Below are 23,084 nucleotides of genomic sequence, written 5' to 3' on the forward strand. Positions count from 1 at the left end.
GCTGGACTCCATCCAGCAACATCTGATAATGAGGATTGTGGAGCAGACTTGTTTGATCTCATTAAATGTGCAGTCTTGATATGTGGGTGGAGAATGGTTTCCATGTTCCTGCCTGGTGGGTTGTAGTAGTGCCAGATCACCTGGGACAGTTTGCTGTGTTGTGTTCCTGTCCTGAGCTGTGCCTAGGCCTTGTTATTTTGTGCTAGTCATCCTATAGATCCAAAACATAACAGTACTGACTGCAGCCTTGTCCTCCCTGATACCCACCAGTAGAGGTGTGAGCTAAAATTCCTCTTTTGCCTCTGCAATCACTGGGATTAGAGGAAGCAGAACTGAAACTTTGCATGAAGCTAATCAGATTATAAGAGTGAGTGATAAACTGGCAGCTTGATAAAGTCTTTAACTCTGTAGAGGAAAAAAATCTGTTTGAATTTAAAGTGTATTTGAAGTGAATTGCGCAAGTCTACTTTAGGGGATCCGGCAGGTATCATCATAGGGAGTAGTTCTCCAATCACAGCACCCTCTACAGCACAAAGTGTGTGCATAGTTTACTACAACCTATCTGAAACTTAGAAGAGATGAAAAGCGCTTTACAAATGTTTCGTTGTTGTTCATTGCTGTCGTAGCAGTTCCAGAGGGTGCTGTCAACCCAATCATGTTAGAAAATTGTACGTGTATGAATAGTACCAATCCTCCTTAGAACTTGCCTGTGTTGACCTTCTTTATTTCACCTACAAACAGCAATTAACAACAGCCAGACCTCTTTGGCACCAAACAGCACAGGCCTAGGGACAGCAGGCAGACCCTCTCAGAAAGCACGACACATAATGCGGCAGTTTTTTTCCCTAAAATCCACATAATTTGACAGCTTTTCCTCTAAAATACACTTAATGCAGGAGTGTTTCCTCCAAAAACATATAATGTGGCAGCATTTCCCCATAATTTGCATAATGTGGCAGCGTTTCCTCCAAATTACACATCATGTGGCAGCACTTCCTCACTAAATACATATACTGTTGCAACGTTTCCCAAAATTATGCAGAAAGGCATTTTATAAAAATTGCAAAAGCCACCAATTTTCCTCTCTGTATTTTGAGAGGTCAACATTAATATGTAAAGTAGAAGAGATTCATTCATTGAATCAGCCTGCTGTACTACCGGTACTTTATCTTGCTGTCCATGCGAGTTATTTGCATTAATAATAAACACTATCAACCATAATGTTCAATAAAACATGGGAATCACAGATCAGCATCCAGCAGTACACTCAAACTAATAAAATATGAATGAATGACGAGTACTTCCTATGGATTACAATACAATGGCCCTCGTAAAAGTTATCTGTCTTCAGGTTTTTATAATTGCCTATTGTGTACTGACAAAGCGGCCTTTTTATGCTGAATAAGCCTAGTGCAAGTGTCTTAATTTATTCAAAAGCATGCCAGTCATTGTAAATGCTAGTGTTGTTGTTAAAGTAAACCTGCAATGAGCTTACTAAAAGATTTGATACCTACCCCGGGCTTCTTCCAGCCCCATGAGCACCGATGCGTCCCTTGCCGTCCTCCCGAGTGCCTCCGTTCGGGCACACACTATCTGTCTCGGTAATGAGCTCAGTCACGCCAGCTGGGCTCTCTTGCGCATGCACAGAAGCACCGACTGGTGCGACTGAGCCAGATTACCGGGGCTGATTGTGAAAAAACAGAGGACTGAGGAGGACGGCGAGGGACACATCGGTGCTTATGGGGCTGGAGGAAGCCCCAGGTAAGTATCAAATCTTTTAGTAAGTCCATCTCAGGTAAACTTTAAGGCTTGTATGCTCGTCTAAACAACTTGCTCAGCTATCTTCTAAACTGTCTTTTGGAAGACAGTTGGGCATGTGTATGGCTGGCAAACAACAAGACGACCAACTGATAACAGGTGGTTTGCCAGATCCATCTGGCGGATCAACCTGCTCAACTAATTTGCAATTTGGTGACCTTTTGAATGCGTAGATGTTGTGCAGTTTGTCGTTTTGCTTGGTCACGCAGTATTAAAGTGAGTTGGTTGTTTAGTTGGTTGGCGTGTGTGTGGTTGGCTGGGCATTATGTTGCATGTGTATTAGGCCTGAACGATTTTAGGAAAAAATTGAATTGAGCGATTTCTGTCCAAAATTAGGATTTCGATTAGATTCACGATTTACTTCAAATCAAGCTTTGTTCCCCCCCCCCCTTTGTGCCTGTCCCCCCTCTGTCCCTGTCTCTCATTGTGCCCCCTTTGCCTCTTCATGCCTCCTCTGGGTCTCTCTCTTGCCTCCTTTGCGTCTCTGTGCCCCCTCTGTGTCTCTTGTGTCTCTCTCTGTGCCCACGCTGTCTCTCTCTGTGTTTCCTCTGTCCCCCAAGTTGCATCAGTTCTGGACATAGCTTCAAGCACGAGTCCAGCGATGCCCGTCTATCCACTTTGCCTCATGCAGGCTCTAATGCACGGCATACTTCCTGTATATCATGTGACATACAGGAACCCAAAGTTTTGCCAAGCACAAGCGGCGGCAGAGGGCAATAGAGGATGGAAGGTATGTCCAACACTGCAGGCACTGGGACTTTGGGAAAGTTTGAAGGCGCTTCTTCAAACTTCCTCTTGTGGAAAGGACGTGATCGCGATATTCACCGCTTTGATGATTCTGAAATTGTGATCTTGGTGATTGCGATTTCGATTTAAATTCGGTTTATCTTTCAGGCCTAATGTGTATATGATCCTTTATGCTGGGTACACACTATGGGATTTTCTGGTCGATTTACTGTCAGATCGATTATTTCCAACATGTTTGATTTGCTTTCCGATCGATCTTCGAGCATTTTCCGATCGATTTCCGTTCACTTTAATAGGAAATCGATCGGAAAATGCTCGGAAATTGATCGGAAAGCAAATCGAACATGTTGGAAAAAATCGATCTGACAGTAAATCGGCCAGAAAATCTCATAGTGTGTACCCAGCATTAGAATTCAGGACCACGTGGTTTGGAACCCACACACCTGATTCTGCACCATTTCAGCACCGATCAGCAGGATGGGGTCTGTACTGAATGCATGTCCTGAATGCAAACGATGCTGGTAAATACCAACATTATTTCTGCCTCAGGTAGTTGTTATTGAACAATATAGAGGATCCATTTATTTTACAGCAGTTCTTCTGAAGGAGAACTTATGGAAAATCTTATGAATTCATTGTAAGCCACTGATTTGCTAGTCACAGTTTTGTGACTCTCATCTAAGATACATGAGTGACAATTTACTGGTGAACTGCTTATCTCACTGCCCAACGTCTAATTCTTTCCCATTAAGATGTTGGGCAGGAGAAGTCTTGCAGCAGTTTGTAGTGTAAATCTTAAAGGACCACTCCAGCAAAAAAAAGTAAGCAGTTAACATCTGACAGAGCTGACAGCTTTTGGACTAGTCCATCTCCTCATGGGGGATTCTCAGGGTTTTCTTTGTTTTTAAAAGCATTTCCTGAACGGCAGTTTAACTGCCAAAATAGTAAGATTTGGCTGGTGGTTGTAATCCAACTGCCAAGGTTCTGTAATGAGAGGGATCAGGAGCCCAATGGTGCAGTTATCGTTAGGTAAGAGTAGAGTAGTAGATTATACTCAAAAGGTAGGTTGCACTCCTGCAACCACCGACAGAGTTTACGGGAAACTCACCGTTCCCATTCGGTATCCCAGATCCGCTAGGCAGGTGCTGGTAGGTCGCTCTCCTTAGGCAATTGGACACATGGTGTACAAAAACGCTCCCCCGAAGGGTTGAGGACTAACAAGACGTGTAGGAGGCACCCAAAAAGTATCTTATCTTAAAGCCATAAAGTTTTGGAGTAATCAGATTTTACCTCCAGCAATGAATAAACCACATGGGTAGAAATAATTTTAATGATGCACAACAAAGACAACGCGTTTCACGGGTACTAGCCCGCTTCCTCAGTTCAATAAGTGCCTACGACAAAAACATATAGAGATATGTTCGAAACACTCACCAATATATGACTTAGGTAACAATGTTCTTATAAAATCCATAAAACAAAGAGACCTTCATTAAAATAGCATTTCACATTTAGAAAAATATATCTATCATATGTCTCTTCATATATAGTAAAATAAAAGCCAACCTCCCTATTCACTCGCACAATATTTTGGCAGTTAGACTTAGCAAATGCTATTCAGGAAATGCTTTTGAAATCAAAGAAAACTCTGAGAATCACCCATTAGGACATGGACTAGTCCAAAACCTGTCAGTTGTGTCAGATTTTAACAGCTTACCTTTTTCGCTGTAGTGGTCCTTTAACAGTGGTGAGGTGAGGCCACAAATGTCAGGGGACCAAAACCATCATAAATCGTCAATTTTAGGTAATGAAAATCTAAACTGTTGTCACTCATATTATGTAGTCCCTCCTGATTATTGAGGCCTTTTAAAATATCAGTGGTTTCTTCTGATTAAGTAAATGTGTGTTATTTACCATCTGCTAAGTATAATCTTGGCATAGCAGAATAAATAAATCCAAAGCAGAAAAAGCCTTACAAATGCTATTAAAGTATTTCTGTGGTTTTGTAACTTAAGTAGTCCACAAACCTATACAACTTGTGGTAAGAATGTGTCCTCACTGTCCCTAGTTTTCAACCAAACCCGTTCCTTTTTGCTTGCTAGTTCTCCTCCTTCTACAATGTCTTGTGTAGGTCTATAGCTATGCAAATACATGTGAAATATTTTTACATACTACATTGCATGCCCACTTTGATGTCTGGTGCCGTGAGTGTGCTCAACTTTCAATGGCTGTTGTAGCCCTACAGCTTGTAGGATTATACAGGAAAAAACTCTGGTAGGGGCTTTGGTTTGTGAGTTTCGTGGAGTCCATCAGACTGTATGTTTTTATGCCTGAGACATTTTCCAGGCCTTTACGCAATCTGCCTTTATATTATTCCTTATGCTGTGTATCTGAAAATGTGAGCTAAGTTTTTGTAATGTTGTAATAAGTTATGCACACCTCCCTTGAAATATTTAGCACGATCAGGATTTTTAGAGATGGAAGATGGCTTCAGATGTAATGTGTGACCAGTTGAATTTTGGTTACAAGACAGCCGCTGCTACTGATTTTGTTTACATTATGTGCAGGATTGAGTATTGTGTTACTCTCCCTACAGGACTGAGTATTGTGTTACTCTCCCTACAGGATTGAGTATTGTGTCTTCCTCTCTTTTAAGGCTGGTTTTACACCTGGCCAGAGCGTTGCGGTGTGATGCTCCGCCCCCTCGCATTGCATCGAAATGCCAAAAAATAGATTCATATGACCCAGCGGCAGAGTGTGCCAACAGGATGATATAAATAGTGCACGGCCTTCACCGCCTGTCGGCACCGCTCGGATTTCCGGTTTCCCTTTTGTATTTGTGTTGTTCCGCACATGCACACCTCATTGCGCCAAACCTATTTTCTGACTTACATGCATTTAGTCGCCCTGGAAGTTTAACGCTAATGTGCTGTTGCAAAGCGAACACTTCCAGCACAACGCAACACAGTTAGTGTACGAGGCCCCATAGACGTTCGGTGCTGCGTGCAGAAAGGATAACGCAATGCAAAGAAAGTGGCTTAGTGTGAAAGGGGCCTTAGTGTCATTTTTTTTCCTGTACCCTATGGGACAGTTCTCACTGTGCTCTCCTATGATTGCCCCCATCATGGAGGCGTGACAAAAGTGATGCGTCATAACTGACAGCGCTGCAGATAGTGTGAATGAGGCCTAGTGAAATGTGGATAAGTGATTTACTTTCGGACAAATCTGGATTTGGACATGTAATATAAACAATGCTTTTTGCTTGTCTTCATTCTTTTAATGTGTTTTAAAGTACTTACAACAGTTTATACAGTACAATACTTTAACATGTCACAACAAAAATATGCAAAAATAATGTAATGGTTAAGGGCTCTGCCTCTGACACAGGTGACCAGGGTTCATTCGAATTTCAGCTCTACCTGTTCAGTAAGCCAGCACCTATTCAGGAATGAGTCCTTGAGCAACTACTGAGCACCCCCTAGTGTCTGCAGCTCAAGCGCTTTGAGTCCACTAGGAGAAAATCACAGTATAAATGTTATTTGTCTTGCCTTGTCTCTTGTCTGTGTTATTTGTCTTGTCTGTAGTTTCATTTGGTGCTAACAGGTGTCATCATAGGTCCATTTACGGACAGAGTGGCTTCCCTTTGTATAAATCTTTACAACAAATATGATTTTTAAAACTCTTTGGGCACAAATGGTTTTCTAGATCTGTGTAAGGGCTCAGTTGTTGAGTTGTTGTTTTTTTATCTTCGCATGAACATATTCAAATAGATAATGTCAAATTCATTGGTTTTTACTTTAAAAGTTCCCGGTTAGAAGCCCAGATACTGACTACCTCCTGCACCACAAGCTGGCAGTGCTGTAGGCTGCATTCATTTCAGAGAGATTCAGTCTGTGCATAGTCTCACCAACCGGAACAGCAGATTGATGCAATCCAGGCAGCTGAAATTGTCCCACAGAGCCTGAAATGGATTACTTCAACCACTGCTTCTGGTCATGCGATTACATATTTGAGGCAGGCTTTGTATCTGAAGGTAGCACTTTAATTACTAAGGCATGTGCTTAGAGATGGACTCATTTTGCCTATCACGGTAATCATTTAATGTAAATGCTTCTGTAACCGCTGCATTCAAACTGGAATACATTACTCTGTAAAACTGATGTCTAGAGATCTACTATAAGCCAGCAGTTGTGGATGCATGCTTGGCCTAGTACAGCTGAAAGGAGCAATGATTTCCACAGCTGTTCTGAAATTATGCTGTACCGTGTGGCTTTTTGGACACTTGATGAAAGCAATGCTATGCTCAGTGCATTTGGTAATCGCAGCGCATTTGGTAAAGATGCTAAACACCTTCCGCTTTCTTTGCTGGAAATCTACTAGCATGTGTGCCATTGCCTCCGATGTAGCGATCTATTTCATCCAATGACTAAACAAGCAGTGAGGAATGAGCTCATTGTGCCCATACTTACCAAGCAGCTGGAAGACGCACGCTTTTGCCCTCCTCATCCCTTTAGCTGCCCCTTTTCTTCTGTCTCCATGGACAGGACACAGTGCTTGGCTATTGTGCTGTCTTTACAGCACTCATTCTCTTGCTGTAACGATCAAATAATGATCATTAGGGGCAATATTAAAGTGGACCTGAACTCACAACTTCCTCGCTGCTCTAACAGATAAGCAAAAGATAAACTTTAACGTCCCACTAGGAAACCAGCCTAAAGTCCCACGTTACAGCAGCCAGTAACGCAGCCTAACTCACAGCACTGTAAAATCAAAGTGCTTGTTCACAGTGCACACGTTGCGTTACATTGTAACGCAGCACGTTTAAACAAAGTGCTGCATGCTGTAAGTTATACTGGGCCAAGCCACGTTAGACTGTTTGCACATGCTCAGTACTGCTGGAGGAGGAAGACATGGCTAATTAATATTCACTGCACTGTGGAGACTCCTGGTGGGACTGTAGTGTTGTCCGGATCATGAACGAATCGTTCATTTGATCCGGATCTTTTTTGTGAGTCGAATCATCCAGATCATCACAATGAAAGATTCAGTTCACAGTGGATGTCTGTCTGGAAGAAACAGAAACATACAGAATGTACAGTGCAGGGAAAGTCCTGTCCTGCTAATCACTTCACCCAGTCTGCTTCCCCAGTAAAATGATTCAAATGATTCGGTTCAAAGATCTGGATCTTTTCAATGATCCGATTCAAATGATCCGAATCCTTAAAAAGATCCGGACTTCCTATCACTAGCCTGGAGCAGCTGCTTTTAGAGCTGCATAACGCAGCTCAATCTGACGTCCCACTTCAACACCACCATACGTTGCGTTAGGGGCACGTTATTCGACCATAACGTCCCTTAAAATGCAACGTCTTGGGGGGAAAGTAGCCTTAAAGGGACTCCAAGCAACTCTCATAGGAAAGCCTTTAAGACTCCGACCAGTACTGCAAAATACTTAAAGTGGACCCAAATTAAAAATACAAGGTTTCAGAAATAAAATCTATTTTCTAAATTATAATAATAAATAGCAGCCTTTTTTCAGCTGCATGATGACAAATATAAAATATTTTACATTTATTGGAGGAACCCCTCCCTTCCTTTCATATTGCTGGGACAGAATCCGGCAAATTGGTGGAGTAGGTGGTGCCTAGCAAAGGAGGAATTGCTAATGGCTGCCACCTGTATAACCCTAGTTATGCAAAGAGGAGGGCGAAAAGCATGCACTGAAATGCTCATAGGCTTGAAGGAGTGTTTATTTATCTTTGTATGTGTCAGAGTGGTGCAACTAAATATTTTGAATTAAAAAAATGTTTGTTTTGGGTCCGCTTTAAAGATGCATACCTTTCTTTCCTCTTTCATTTGATGCCTGAATCGCCATTCTACACCAAATAGTTTTTGTTCAATTTAAAAATCCTGGCTGCCATCTTTGCTCTGTTATAACTTCCGGGTCACCACTGTCTTCTCTGTTAGAGAAGTGCATCACTGAATGAAGCAGGAAGAGGAAGTGACACGCATGGCCATTGCAAGAGGCTCCTTCAGAGGGATCATCGCACGACTTTGTTGGAAGTCCTCTGGCTTAAAGGCATGCCCATGAGAGGTGCTCGGAGTCCCTTTAAAGAAAAACTTTTCTTCTGTTACAGCCGATATAAATCCTGCAATAAATCTGCAGTGTCTACTTCCTGCTTTCAGAGATAAAAGTAGAAAATTGAGTTTATTTATTGTCCTTTACATTTAAAGGGTGGAAAGGGGGAATTATGTCATTGTAAGTGCTGGTCTCACCGCAGAGATGATTTCATTTTGATCATTGTAGCCCCAGGGGTGCTGCTTGGTTTATTTGTTGTCCATTTACTTATTTCGCTGTTTGGCTCCTGAGTTAAATATTTACTGAAGCAGTGCAAAGGTTATTCCACTCATGGCATGATAAGATTAACCGTAGCCAGTATTGCAAGAAGTTGCATGGAAACAGCATAATGTTTGACTGGCCGTACTTCCTGCTACTGATAGCCGTGCAGTAATGTCATTATTATTACGGAGGAACCCTACATTTTCATTTGGTCTAGCTCAGAGGAGTCCAAACTTCTTAGACCAAGGGTCGTATCACTGTTCTTGAAAGTGCTAGGGGGCCGAAGTAGCGAAGTTACACATTTTTTGCTGATTGCCGTTAGGTACACTATGCATGTGACATTTTGTCAAATAAAACATTTACACTGGAAATAACACATATACCGTATGCAGATGACACAGTGGCAGCCACTAATCAGTGGATGTTACTGCTACTGGCATAGTGGCAACTGCTAATCAGTGGCTGCTACTGCTGCTGGCATAGTGGCAACTGCTAATCAGTGGTTGTTACTGCTGCTGGCATAGTGGCGGCTGCTAATCAGTGGCTGTTACTGCTGCTGTTATAGTGGCAGCTGCTAATCAGTGGCTGCTACTGCTGCTGGCATCGTGACAGCTGTTAATCAGTGGTTGTTACCAGGGCTGTGGAGTCGGAGCAATTTTGGGTACCTGGAGTCGAAGTCGGTGGTTTCATAAAATGAGGAGTCAGATGATTTTTGTATCAACTCCACAGCCCTGGTTGTTTGCTGCTGGCACAGTGGCAGCTTCTATTCAGTGGCTGTTACTGCTGCTGACACAGTGACATCTGCTAATCAGTGGCTGTTACTGCTGCTGGCACAGTGGCAGCTGCAAATCAGTGGCTGTTACTGCTGCTGGCACAGTGGCAGCTGCTAATCACTGGCTGTCACTGCTGCTTGCACAGTGGCATCTGCTAATCAGTGGCTGTTACTGCTGCTGGCTTAGTGGCAACTGCTAATCAGTGGCTGTTACTGCTGCTGGCACAGTGGCAGCTGCTAATCAGTGGCTGTTACTGCTGCTTGCATAGTGGCAGCTGCTAATCAGTGGCTGTCACTGCTGCTGGCATAATAGCAGCTGCTAATCACTGGCTGTCACTGCTGCTGGCATAGTAGCAGCTGCTAATCACTGGCTGCTACTAAAGTGTTGGCTGATAACCTTCAAGCGAGAAAAGGGGGAGGCAGTGCAGCAACATAAAGTGGCCCTTGCATGTGGCACCACGGCCTGCTGGCTGTATGGCATTAACAACTGTAGAGACCTTAGGGGGCCGCCAGAAAAGGCTAGGCGGGCTGCAAATGGCCCCCGCACCAGACTTTGGACATGCCTTGTCTAGATCTATTAATTTAAAAAAACTGAATTTAACCTTTGAATCCTTTGGACTACTTCTATTAATTATAAAGTTAGCTCCACATTTTTGTATTCATTACATTGGCCTCAATTCACTAAGATCATGCTGGAGATAATAAGGCAAGAGAAAACTTACCTCCACATAAGAAAGAGTTATCTTATCTCTTCGTTCCTTAAAGTGAAGGTCCAAGCAAATTAAAAAAATTAGTTTCACTTACCTGGGGCTTCTACCAGCCCCATGCAGCCATCCTGTGCCCTCGTAGTCACTCACTGCTGCTCCAGTCCCCCGCTGGCAGCTTGCCGACCTCGGAGGTCGGCGGGCTGCATTGCGTACATTTTTACGCATTCCCGCTAGTGCAGGAACATTAACACATACATTTTTACGCATTGCTGGTTTACCAGTAATGCGTAAAAATGTATGTGGTAATGTTCCTGCACTAGCGGGAATGCGTAAAAATGTACGCAATGCAGCCCGCCGACCTCCGAGGTCGGCAAGCTGCCAGCGGGGGACTGGAGCAGCAGTGAGTGACTACGAGGGCACAGGATGGCTGCATATGGCGGGTAGAAGCCCCAGGTAAGTGAAACTCATTTTTTTAATTTGCTTGAATCTTCCCTTTAAGTTACCTCCTCTGTAGTTAAGTTACCTCCTCTGTAGTTATTTTACCTCCTCTGTAGTTAATTTACCTCCTCTGTAGTTATTTTCACATGCAGTTAATAAACAGCCTGTCTTTAACTCTGGAGTTATTTTAAGGATTGAAGAGTTAACATAAAGACAGAAGAGTTAACTTTAGGTTTGCCTGAGGTAAAATGTTTCCTGAATACTACATGCCTTATCACCATGGTAACAACTCTAGAAGAGTTATTAAAGACAGGAGATAAGCTTAGTGAATTGAGGCCAGTATCTTTTATTGCTGTGCCCCTCCTAATAGCGGGGATGTAAATATTTACTTTACCGGCTCCAGCGCAGGTGCAGTATCGGCTTCTCGTTCGGAGATAGGCGGAAATAGCCAATCACTATCGGTCCATTGTACTGCGCAGACGCAGGTCGGCTATTTCCGCCTATCTTTGTGCTGAGAGCCGCAACAGCGCCCCAGCTGGAGCCAGGGAAGGTAAATAAATCAGCACTTGGGGGAGGATTCCGGGACGGTTCGGGGGAGCCAGCGCTGGATTGCCTGCAACTACAGGGATGGGGAAGCCTCATAGGGACCCTAAGGCTTCCCGAGGTGAGTACCCCCGATGTTTTTTTTTTTTTTTTTCGTTATAGAGTTTCTTTATGGCTAATGTTAAATTGAAAAGAAAAAAAATTGATACTTGCCTAAGTAGAGAAGGCTCTGATTCCTATAGAGCCTTTCCCCTTCTCTCATGGTCCCCGCGTTCCAGTGATGTCACCCTGTTTGAATCCCGCGGCGGGAGGCTTTGGACGTTTTTGAGAGCCCAGTGCTCCCGAAGACAGGTGGTTCTGTACTGCGCCCCTGTAACGCAAATCCGCCTGCGGCAGCAGAGGGCAGTATTAGACCGATCAGTCGAATACTACTATCGGGGGTGACATTGCTGTAACGCTGGGACTGCGAGAGGAGCGAAAAGGCTCTATAGGACCCAGAGCCTTCCCCCTCCTTAGGTTAGTATCTGTTTGATTCTAAGCTTAGAATTTATCCTTCAGTTTTTTTTTACTTAAAATGATTTTTGATGCAGTGCCTCTGTGCAGCACATTTTCACATGTGCTGGGCTGAGTATGCCCTCCCTCTATGAGAGAACTCCTATGAGGGGCTAATTTACTCACACTATTACAGGAGATCTCCACCCAAAAATAACTGAGAGAGAGGGAAGCATGCCTGTTTACAAAATATCTTACCTTTGACCCATGCTGTGACATGTAGCGTAGTGAGATTCTTCCTGTGACCTCCTGCCCTTGCTGCAGACATTTCTCTCATAGTTCCGACCTCCTAGCTGCACGTTGCACAAATTTCCCATTTTTTTAGGTCTTGTATACAAAGATGTGTTAGTGATTGCGCTAATTATTAGCTTTTTTTTGCATAGATCATTTCAGGCTGTCTTGGGTCTATTGAAAGAATGTTTATTCTTCCAGCAATGCCTGCATACAGTACAGTATTTCACCAGTTCTGTCTGTTAAAGATCCAAGCAAAGGTTACACATATTTTGCCCCCTAAAGGCCAGTAGTTCTCAGTGTATTCCATGTGAAAATCCACCTGCCAAGACTGGGACTGGGAAATCTGAAGCCTAAAACTGAATTAATATAGTGTATTTTAAAATAAATGTATCGGTATAATAAGTAGAACATGCAGGTATATTCCCTCTGCTTTTCAGTCTTTACTGCTCTGCCACAGACCTTTTCATTCTCAGTTCTTGTACTGCTATTCTCTTCAGTTGAGCCTCCTCTGCCCACAGCTCTCACCATTCCATCTCCTCCTCCAGATCTTTTTATGTCTTCATTTTCTGTCCTCAGCTCTTCCCACTTCCAGCACTTCCATATGATCTCTTCTGGCTCCACCCTTCTGCCCTGATCCTCTCTGGCCCCACCCTTCTGCACTGATCCTCTCTGGCCCCACCCTTCTGCCCCGATCCTCTCTGGTCCCACCCTCGGCCCTGATCCTCTCTGGTCCCACCCTTCTGCCCTGATCCTCTCTGGCCCCACCCTTCTGCCCTGATCCTCAATGGCCCACCCTTGTGCCCTGATCCTCTCTGGTCCCACCCTTGTGCCCTGATCCTCTCTGGCCCCACCCTTGTGTCCTGATCCTCTCTTGCCCCACCCTTGTGCCTTGATCCTCTCTGACCCCACCCTTCTGCCCTGATCCTCTCTGGCCCACCCTTGTGCCCTGATCCTCTCTGGCCTCACCCTTGTGTCCTGATCCTCTCTGGTCCCACCCTTGTGCCCTGATCCTCTCTGGCCAACCCTTGTGCCCTGAACCTCTCTGGCCCCATCCTTGTGCCCTGATCCTCTCTGGCCCCACCTTTGTACCCTGATCCTCTCTGGCCCCACCCTTGTGCCCTGATCCTCTCTGGCCCCACCCTTCTGCTCTTATCCTCTGGCCCCACCCTTCTGCCCTGATCCTCTCTGGCTTCACCCTTTTGCACTTATCATCTCTGGTTCCACCCTTCTGCCCTTATCCTCCCTGGCCCCGCCCATCTGCCCTGATCCTCTCTGGTCTTACCCTTCTGCCCTGATCCTCTCTGGCCCCGACCTTCTGCCATGATCCTCTCTGGCCCCACCCTTTTGCTCCTATCCTTTCTGGCCCCGCTCTTCTGCCCTGATCCTCTCAGGCCCCGCCCTTCTGCTCTGATCCTCTCTGGTCCCACCCTTCTGTCCTGATCCTCTCTGGCCCCCACCTTTCTGCCCCGATGCTCTCTGGCCCCACCCTTCTGCCCCGATGCTCTCTGGCCGCACCCTTCTGCCCTGAAGTCACTAGTAAAACGCTCCCGTGTGAATGAGGCCCAAGTCTTTGTGAACTGTGCAAGCAAGCACTTGTGTTGCTGGATGTCCTGATTGCACAGTTTGCTGACCCGTTCATATATCCATGCTCCCCAGCAAAAATAATAATAATTAGATCTGACTTAACACAATCTGAATGAGAAACCAACATTAATATATATTCCTTCAAGCTCTGTAGAGTTTTGTTTTTATTCTTGAAATTGACATAATAAACTTTAACTGCAGTTTTCCCTCAGGCATGTTACATCATTTTGAAAATATTGACTTTTAATCAGTATCTATTACGCAAGTTCTGTGTAGGTGATTGGATTCATGTGCTGCACGCAACATGCAATGTACGTGCTTTTTCTCAAATATTTTAATTTGTTGCACATACGGTAAGTGCTATGAAGTACACAGTGCATCCTTGTTCCAGAATAGGATCAAAAACATAATTGGTGTAGATGTTAGCATTGGCTTTGTTTGAAATTTTAGTTGGATAGCAGGGGAGATGACAATGTGCTTTTAGAAGAGGAAACAATATCACATTAGGCAAGCCACATTTTTGTATTTATTTCCAAGATTTTAAAATTATGCAAGCAAAAAAAAAAAGAAAGAAAGAAAGCTGTTTTCCGTGTGTTAATAGATCCTCAGTGACTGACAGTTGCCTGCTTGAGGCTGGGTGCACATATAACAGAGCGTGACAGGTCGCGTGTTCTGTCATGTGCGGGGGGGTTTTATGTGTGCGTTTTTAGTGCGATTGTGTTTTTTCCGCATATGCATTTTCTAGCGTTTTGCATGCGTTTTTACGCATTTGCGGTTCTCATATGCGTTTTTAATGCGTTTTATATTTCAATTTATGCAAATTACTAGTAAGACAACAGGAAGTGGAAATACATCACAAAACAATTACAAAAAATAAACGCATATAAAAATGCATGCAAATGCAACACATTGCGTTCCCATTGACTTTCATTGGCCTAGTGCACACCGGAGCGTTTCCGCTGCGGTTTGCGATCTGCTTGCGGGTGCGGATCCGCTAGGGTAATGTATTTCAATGGGCTGGTGCACACCAGAGCGGGAGGTGTTTTGCAGAAACGCATACTCCCGGGCTGCTGCAGATTTTGGATTGCGGATGCGTTTCTGCCTCAATGTTAAGTATAGGAAAACCGCAAACCGCTCTGAAAAACGGCACTTCAGAGCGGTTTGCCAGGCGTTTTTTGTTACAGTAGCTGTTCAGTAACAGCTTTACTGTAACAATACATGAAATCTACTACACCAAAACCGGTACACAAAACCGCAAAACGCTAGCTGAAACGCTACAGAAAAAGAAGAAAAAGCGTTTCAAAATCTGCTAGCATTTTGCGGATCTGCTAGCGGGTTTTGGTGTGCACCAGCCCTATATGTGCGTTTTTGATGCGTTTTTGGATGTTATGCAACAAAACCAGCGTTTTTAAAAACGTACGCATACAAAACTCATATGCTTCTTTTATATGCGTTTTTTGCATGCAGCCTATAGACTTCCATTAGCAGCAAAAACGCAGCGTTTTCCGCAACGCTTTCTTTTCTGATAAGTGTGCCCCTAGCTTCAGACCTCTTTCACACAGGCCACTGAATTCACTGCCTGTCAGCTGCTCTCCTGCACCGGCTGTCCGCTTGTTAGCGCTCGGTACTGACGATAGACAGACGGCCCTGCCTTGGAGTCAGATCTGAGTGCGGTAGCAGCCATGCTCAGACTCAGCATGTTGCGGTCATCTGTTGCCTGGTAACTCTTGACACACGTTGTGTTGCTACTGCTGCAATTAAATTCAAATCAAACACTGCTACTGCCATTCTCCTGACGCCGGGCACAATTGACCAATTTGATTTGGGCCAGTAATTGTTCAGGAATCATTTGCGGCATCAATTTCTAGCAGATCTGCTCATCATAGATATGGATGAAAGAAATTGACTAGTGTATGGCCTCATTTAGGCTTCACAGCAGCAGAAACGCCTGTATTGTGAGAATAGATTATAGGCTAACAAAAACATTGATTAAACAAAATGAATTGTAATAACTGATACAACATTCATTATAATGCAGGGTGTATGTAGAAGGATCCAGCTGTGAAAGCATATATGTAGACCCTTGGCGACTCTTGTACCTTGCTACATGCTCTGACCCCCAGCGCAGTTTATTTGGGGGAGGTGTAATTAATCATGTGTGGGCCACCCACTGGGAACACTGCAGATATTGTGTTCCGTTTAATGAGTTTCAGGCTATGTCTGAAGGGAATGTGAGCGTTTTTGGTTTTAGAAATCCAGCCATTTGTTAGCCAACGAAAATGTTTTATTTGCAAGTGAAGTTTTGTACATTTTAATAATAGGATTTGCTTAATAAGAGACCTTGCATGCTTGAGGTATTTCTTCACGACGGTGTGATCTGAGCTCACGTGTCATATTTGTATTGGCAGCGGCCTTGCTTTAGGTGTGTCAAGTTGTATTCATTAGACTTCACACCTTCTGGGATGCTAGTTGTTCACCCAGTTTTCAGTGTACAGAGCTTCCATACATCAAATGCACAGATTTAGCAGCTACATTTTAGGCCTACACATGCAAAAGTAAACCGGAGACAATACAAGCACAAGGCAACACGAGGAGGCAAATGGACTACAGGGCTCTGGAGGAAGCCTCAGGTAAGTATAAAACCTTGTGCTTGTATTGTCTCAGGTACACATTAAAGTGACAGTGAAGCGGAAAAAAACTTATGATATAATAAATTGTATGTGTAGTACAGATATTTAAAGAGGAACTCCAGTGAAAATAATGTAATAAAAAGTGCTTCAATTTTAAAATAATTATGTATAAATGATTTAGTCAGTGTTTGCCCATTGTAGAAATCTTTCCTTTCCCTGATTTACATTCTGACATTTATCACATGGTGACATTTTTACTGCTGGCAGGTGATGTCAGTGGAAGGAGATGCTGCTTGCTTTTTTGGCAGTTGGAAACCACTGTAAACAGCTGTTATTTCCCACAATGCAACAAGGCTCCCACAGTGTGATGTCAGAACCATGGTCCTGACATCACACCGTGGGAGGGGCTTCACCACAATATCAGCCATACAGAGCCCCCTGATGATCCGTTTGGGAAAAGGAAAAGATTTCTCATGGGAAAGGGGAATCAGCTACTGATTGGGATGAAGTTCAATTCTTGGTCACGGTTTCTCTTTAATAGATTACTTGTAGCAAAGAAAAGGCTCATATTTTTATTTTCATTTATATAGCTTTTTTTTTTTTAAATAACATTACATCATTCTAGCATATTTGCAATTACAAACCACACACAGTATTTTAAACTATGAAACAAAACAGAGCTAATGACCCCTTTTGAACTCCCCTGTAGTAAAACTTTATCTGAAGCTGCCTCTCACTGTTTCTTTGATGTATAAGTGCTTCAGAAAACAGGACTGTCTCCCACCCAAGTTGAGCTCAGAGAAGCTCTTTTGAATACATAACAAGTGTAGTGGAAACAATATGAGACTAGTGTTCTTTGCTACTAAAGTTCTATTTCCTATCTGTACTACACATACAATTCATTATATCGCAAGTTTATTTTCCCTTCAGATACCCTTTAAAGGGAACCAGAGAGGAAGGCACTGGAAAAATGAAAAAAGATTTTATACATACCTGGGGCTTCCTCCAGCCCCATTAGCATGGATCGCTCCCACACCGCTGTCCTCCGCTGCCTCCATCGCCGGTACCGGGTCCCGTCACTTCTGCAGGACGCGGCCGGTTGTATGCATCCACAGGGGCTGCCTCCATTTCGCCGGCGCATGCTTTACGCATGTGCCTGCGCAGTATGGAAGGAGCGCACTGCGCGTGCGTCGACTGGCCCTGACTGCCAAAGAGACAGGACTTGGTAGTGGGGGATAGAGGCAGCGGAGGACGGCGGCGTGGGAGCGATCCATGTTGATGGGGCTGGAGGAAGCCCCAGGTATGTATAAAATCTTTTTTTCCATTGATCGCTGGTTCTCTTTAAGCAAAACATCAATGTCTTTAGGTGCTACATTTATACTAAAAGAAAAAAACAAGACTGCCACCAACTTAACAGAACCACGATCTCAAACATCTGTAATATTATAAGCAAACCTGGACTAAACATATGAGATGATTACTTGTATGTACAGTATAGTTGTTAGGACTTTCCTGAAGTCTCACATTCTTATTTGCAAGTTCAGGGCTAATTTTTATCATTGTCATGATTGAATAATGACTTTCTGTTTAGAAAAAAACTGTGTACAATATTATCTAGAAAAAAAACCCTCTAAATTGAGACACATGAAGACTGACAGCATGGAGCCTAACCTGGTAATTATGATGAAATCAATATTTGTATTACAGTTATCAGGGTTTGTTATTAGCCACAACACATGCTGCATATAATTGCTTTGAAGATAAAATGTTACTTTAGATTATAAAAACTGCAAACAATAATTATGTCATTGTTACTGTGTGTGTTTAGGGTATAACCTGCCTCACTAACCTAGTAATATCATGGTATGACCTGGTACAGTAAGCCTACTGATATCAGAGTACAACCTGGTACACGGAGCCTAGTGATAGGGTATAACCTGGTGCATCTAGTACTACAGTATCAGGGTACAGCCTGGCACACTGAGCCTAGTAATGTCCGGGTATAACCTGGTGCATCTAGTACTACAGTATCAGGGTACAGCCTGGCACACTGAGCCTAGTAATGTCCGGGTATAACCTGGTGCATCTAGTACTACAGTATCAGGGTACAGCCTGGCACACTGAGCCTAGTAATATCCAGGTATAATATGGTGCATCTAGTACTACAGTATCAGGGTACAGCCTGGCACACTGAGCCTAGTAATGTCCGGGTATAACCTGGTGCATCTAGTACTACAGTATCAGGGTACAGCCTGGCACACTGAGCCTAGTAATGTCCGGGTATAACCTGGTGCATCTAGTACTACAGTATCAGGGTACAGCCTGGCACACTGAGCCTAGTAATATCCAGGTATAATATGGTGCATCTAGTACTACAGTATCAGGGTACAGCCTGGCACACTGAGCCTAGTAATATCCGGGTATAACCTGGTGCATCTAGTACTACAGTATCAGGGTACAGCCTGGCACACTGAGCCTAGTAATATCCGGGTATAACCTGGTGCATCTAGTACTACAGTATCAGGGTACAGCCTGGCACACTGAGCCTAGTAATATCCGGGTATAACCTGGTGCATCTAGTACTACAGTATCAGGGTACAGCCTGGCACACTGAGCCTAGTAATATCCGGGTATAACCTGGTGCATCTAGTACTACAGTATCAGGGTACAGCCTGGCACACTGAGCCTAGTAATATCCGGGTATAACCTGGTGCATCTAGTACTACAGTATCAGGGTACAGCCTGGCACACTGAGCCTAGTAATATCCGGGTATAACCTGGTGCATCTAGTACTACAGTATCAGGGTACAGCCTGGCACACTGAGCCTAGTAATATCCGGGTATAACCTGGTGCATCTAGTACTACAGTATCAGGGTACAGCCTGGCACACTGAGCCTAGTAATATCCGGGTATAACCTGGTGCATCTAGTACTACAGTATCAGGGTACAGCCTGGCACACTGAGCCTAGTAATATCCGGGTATAACCTGGTTCATCTAGTACTACAGTATCAGGGTACAGCCTGGCACACTGAGCCTAGTAATATCCGGGTATAACCTGGTGCATCTAGTACTACAGTATCAGGGTACAGCCTGGCACACTGAGCCTAGTAATATCCGGGTATAACCTGGTGCATCTAGTACTACAGTATCAGGGTACAGCCTGGCACACTGAGCCTAGTAATATCCGGGTATAACCTGGTGCATCTAGAACTACAGTATCAGGGTACAGCCTGGCACACTGAGCCTAGTAATATCCGGGTATAACCTGGTTCATCTAGTACTACAGTATCAGGGTACAGCCTGGCACACTGAGCCTAGTAATATCAGGGTATAACCTTGTATACTGAGGCTTGTAATAGGATATAACCTGGTATACTGACCTGGTAATATCAGGGTATGACCTGATACACTGATCTAGAACAGTAATATCAGGTTGTAAATTGGTACACAGCCTAGTAATATCAGAGTGTAAACTGGTACACTGAGCCTTGTAATAGTGGATAACCTGGCACACTGACCTGGTAATATCAGGGTGTAAACTGGTACACTGAACCTTGTAATGGTACACTGAGCCTTGTAATAGGGTATAAACTGGTACACCGACCTAGTTACCGTATATCAGGGTATAACCTGGTACACTGAGCTTTGTAATAGGGTATAACCTGGTACACTGACCTAGTAATGTCCAGGTATCAACTGGTACACTGAGCTTTGTAATAGGTTATAACCTGTTATACTGAGCCTGATTATTAAAATTGAATTTTATAAAAAAAAAAAACAGAGAATGCTATGGCTGAATTATAAACGATCCTTTAATTTGATCTGTATAATATGATTGAAAAAGGCTGTATGATGTGTGGCCAGCTTTGTTCTGGTGGTGACTGAGTGAAACAGAAGGAAAGCTCTGTTGTGTTTTGTTATTTCCAAATCATATAAACAGGTCCAAGAACATTTGTGAAATGATGACAACAATCTGGTAATATTTCAATTCCTTTTAGATAAAATTGTGAAAACAATGAATTTTTGAACTGCAAACTGCTCAGAGAAGCACAAAAGAGCCTGCTTATTAAAGGGCAAAGTACAGGGTGCATTTTTTTCTCTGTTTTCTTTCTGTCCTGTGCAAGAATTCAGGTTCACTTTTTAGTTTTTATACTTTCAGTTGATATAAATATAATTATACAGAAATGAAATAAAAACAATTTTACATACAATGAAGCAGATCACATAGGCCGACTCTTCCCTGCCATTTTCTCCTTCACATTGCCTTCTCCTCCAGAGGAGTAGCTAGGGGTGGGCAAGGAGGGACACATGTCCCCGGGCACAGAACTGTAAGGGGGCTCAGCACGGCCGCTGCACCTCCACATGCGTGAGAGGCGGCTTGCTGTCTGCCTGAAGTGCCCCGGCTTCTCTCCCTCCCTCTACAGAGAAGTGCAGAAGCATTAACAGCAGCAGAAAAAGTGGGGCACGTCTGGCTATCTAAGGCCCCATTCACACCTAAAACTGCAAAACGCTGGCGATTACCGCTAGCATTTTGCAGGAGTGCTTTTTCCGCGATTAAAGTGGAAAAATCACTGGACACTGTAGCGTTTTGGGAGCGATCGCGATTAGCTGTGCTATGCATGCTGATCGCGAATCGCCGGCAAAACGCTGCATGTTACGCATTTTTGGATTAACGCTAACCGCAAACGTGGCAGTGAGAACACTGCATAAGGCTTACATGGGCTAGTATTTTTTACAAACCGCTAGCGTTTTGTGCTAAGCGGGAATCGCGCGATTCCCGCTCAAGTGTGAACGAGCCCTTAAGGGGGACACATCTGGCTATTTATAGTAGGAGAGGAGAAATAGGAGACTGCATGCTTTTGACATTGAGGCTACTTTTATACTTGTGCGGTGCAGTGATCCCACGGCAAAGGAGCTTGCCACAAGATCACTGCACGAATCTGCACTTCATGATATGACACTGCGGCAGAGTGCACTGGCAGGGTCATATACATAGTCCTGCCCCCATTCAGTGACGTACTTCCTGCTGGAGAGGAAGTACATCAGCAGGATTCCTGTGGGTCCGCACATGTGCACCTGCTCCGTTGTTTACACTTACTACGTTGCCATAGACTTGCATTACTGTGTAATCCGTGCAGTACGCGCACGGATCATGCGGTAACGCACAGATGACTTTGCGGTGGGTTAGTGGTGATTTAATTACTTCCATCGTAGAACATCACATTAAGTACCAAGGTCTCCATAGGCTTTCATTGACTGCAACACCATAGTGTAGAAGGGCCCTGATGGGCTGGCTGCTGTGATCTATTGCAACATTTTGATGTTTCTCAAAGTTGATTTTCTGGCCACTAGAGGGCTCAGTTCTATTGAACTTTTCCTTCAAGCTGTTGTAGCTCAGTGAGCTCTACTCTGTATAAATAGCCAAGCTGCATTTACTTCTGTAATTAGAATTCTTAACACAAACTGAGAAAGTCCTGGGGCCCACAACACTACTTTTAACAGTGTTTTTGGATTCACCGTGATTAACACTAGGTTAATGAAGGTGATCCCACGGTTGCGATTTCCCGAGATCGCAGTTGCGATGCCTGCAGCATTTTTGGAGTGTTTTGGCTTTACTACAAAGTATAGGATCGCTGCTTTTTTCATTCGCAGGGGCTGAACTATGTGTGCTACTCGCCTTTCACCTCTTTAGTTTACCAGCCTTTTTTTGACCAGCATAGTCCTTATCACTTGAAGGTTTTTCCTCAACTGCCACTCTCTAAACACCCAAGATACTGTTGGGCAAGACAATCCTATAAGAGTTGTCGTTTCAGAGATAATAGCACCAGCTCTTCTTCCACCGATGATCATCCCTCATTTAGAGTCACTTAACAACTTGCCGACTGCTCCACGCGAACGGCCTTCTATGGGGCTAGCAGGAGAGCGCAGGCAGCCCGCATCTCCTGCATGGAAGGCGGAGCTCCGCCTTCAGTCTCCCAGCGCCATCTAATATCTGTGTACAGCGCTGCGATCTACAGCAGCGCTGTACTGGGGACAGCCGAGTGTCACACGGCTGTCTCCTCCATAGGCTGGGGAGTGATCGGCTGTCATAGGCTGAAGGCTATGACAGCCGATCACGCTGATAGGCTGGTGGGGGGAGGGAGGGGGGGAAACAAAATAAATACAAAAAAAATAGGCACAATTAATAAAAAAAATAGTAAATAAATATTTATATGAAAAAAATAAACACGGGGAGCGATCAGACCCCACCAACAGAGATCACTGTTGGTGTTGAGAAAAGGGGGGGGGATCACTTGTGTGCTGAGTTGTGCGGGCCTTAAAGAGGAGCTCCAGTGAAAATAATTTAATAAAAAAGTGCCTCATTTTTACAATAATTATGTATAAGTGATTCAGTCAGTGTTTGCCCATTGTAAAATCTTTAAAATCCCTGATTTACATTCTGACATTTATCACATGGTGACATTTTTACTGCTGGCAGGTGATGTAGCTGCTGCTTGTTTTTTTTGGCAGTTGGAAACAGCTGTAAACCGCTATTTCCCACAATGCAACAAGGTCACAGACAGGAAACTGCCAGGAGTACCACGGTCCTCAGAGTTTCCTGTGGGAGGGGTTTCACCACAATATCAGCCATACAGTGCCCCCTGATGGTCTGTTTGTGAAAAGGAATAGATTTCTCATGTAAAAGGGGGTATCAGCTACTGACTGGAATGAAGTTCA

The 23,084-nt window shown here is 44.0% G+C and overlaps 1 protein-coding gene across 1 annotated transcript in view; it reads left to right on the forward strand.

Moving 5' to 3' along the window:
• LOC137521582 (myosin-10-like) overlaps window positions 1–23,084 on the forward strand; it is a 273,744-nt gene that overhangs the window by 473 nt on the left and 250,187 nt on the right. The window lies entirely within an intron of this gene.

The sequence above is a fragment of the Hyperolius riggenbachi genome, chromosome 6 (assembly GCF_040937935.1).
Source record: "Hyperolius riggenbachi isolate aHypRig1 chromosome 6, aHypRig1.pri, whole genome shotgun sequence".
Lineage (NCBI taxonomy): Eukaryota > Metazoa > Chordata > Amphibia > Anura > Hyperoliidae > Hyperolius > Hyperolius riggenbachi.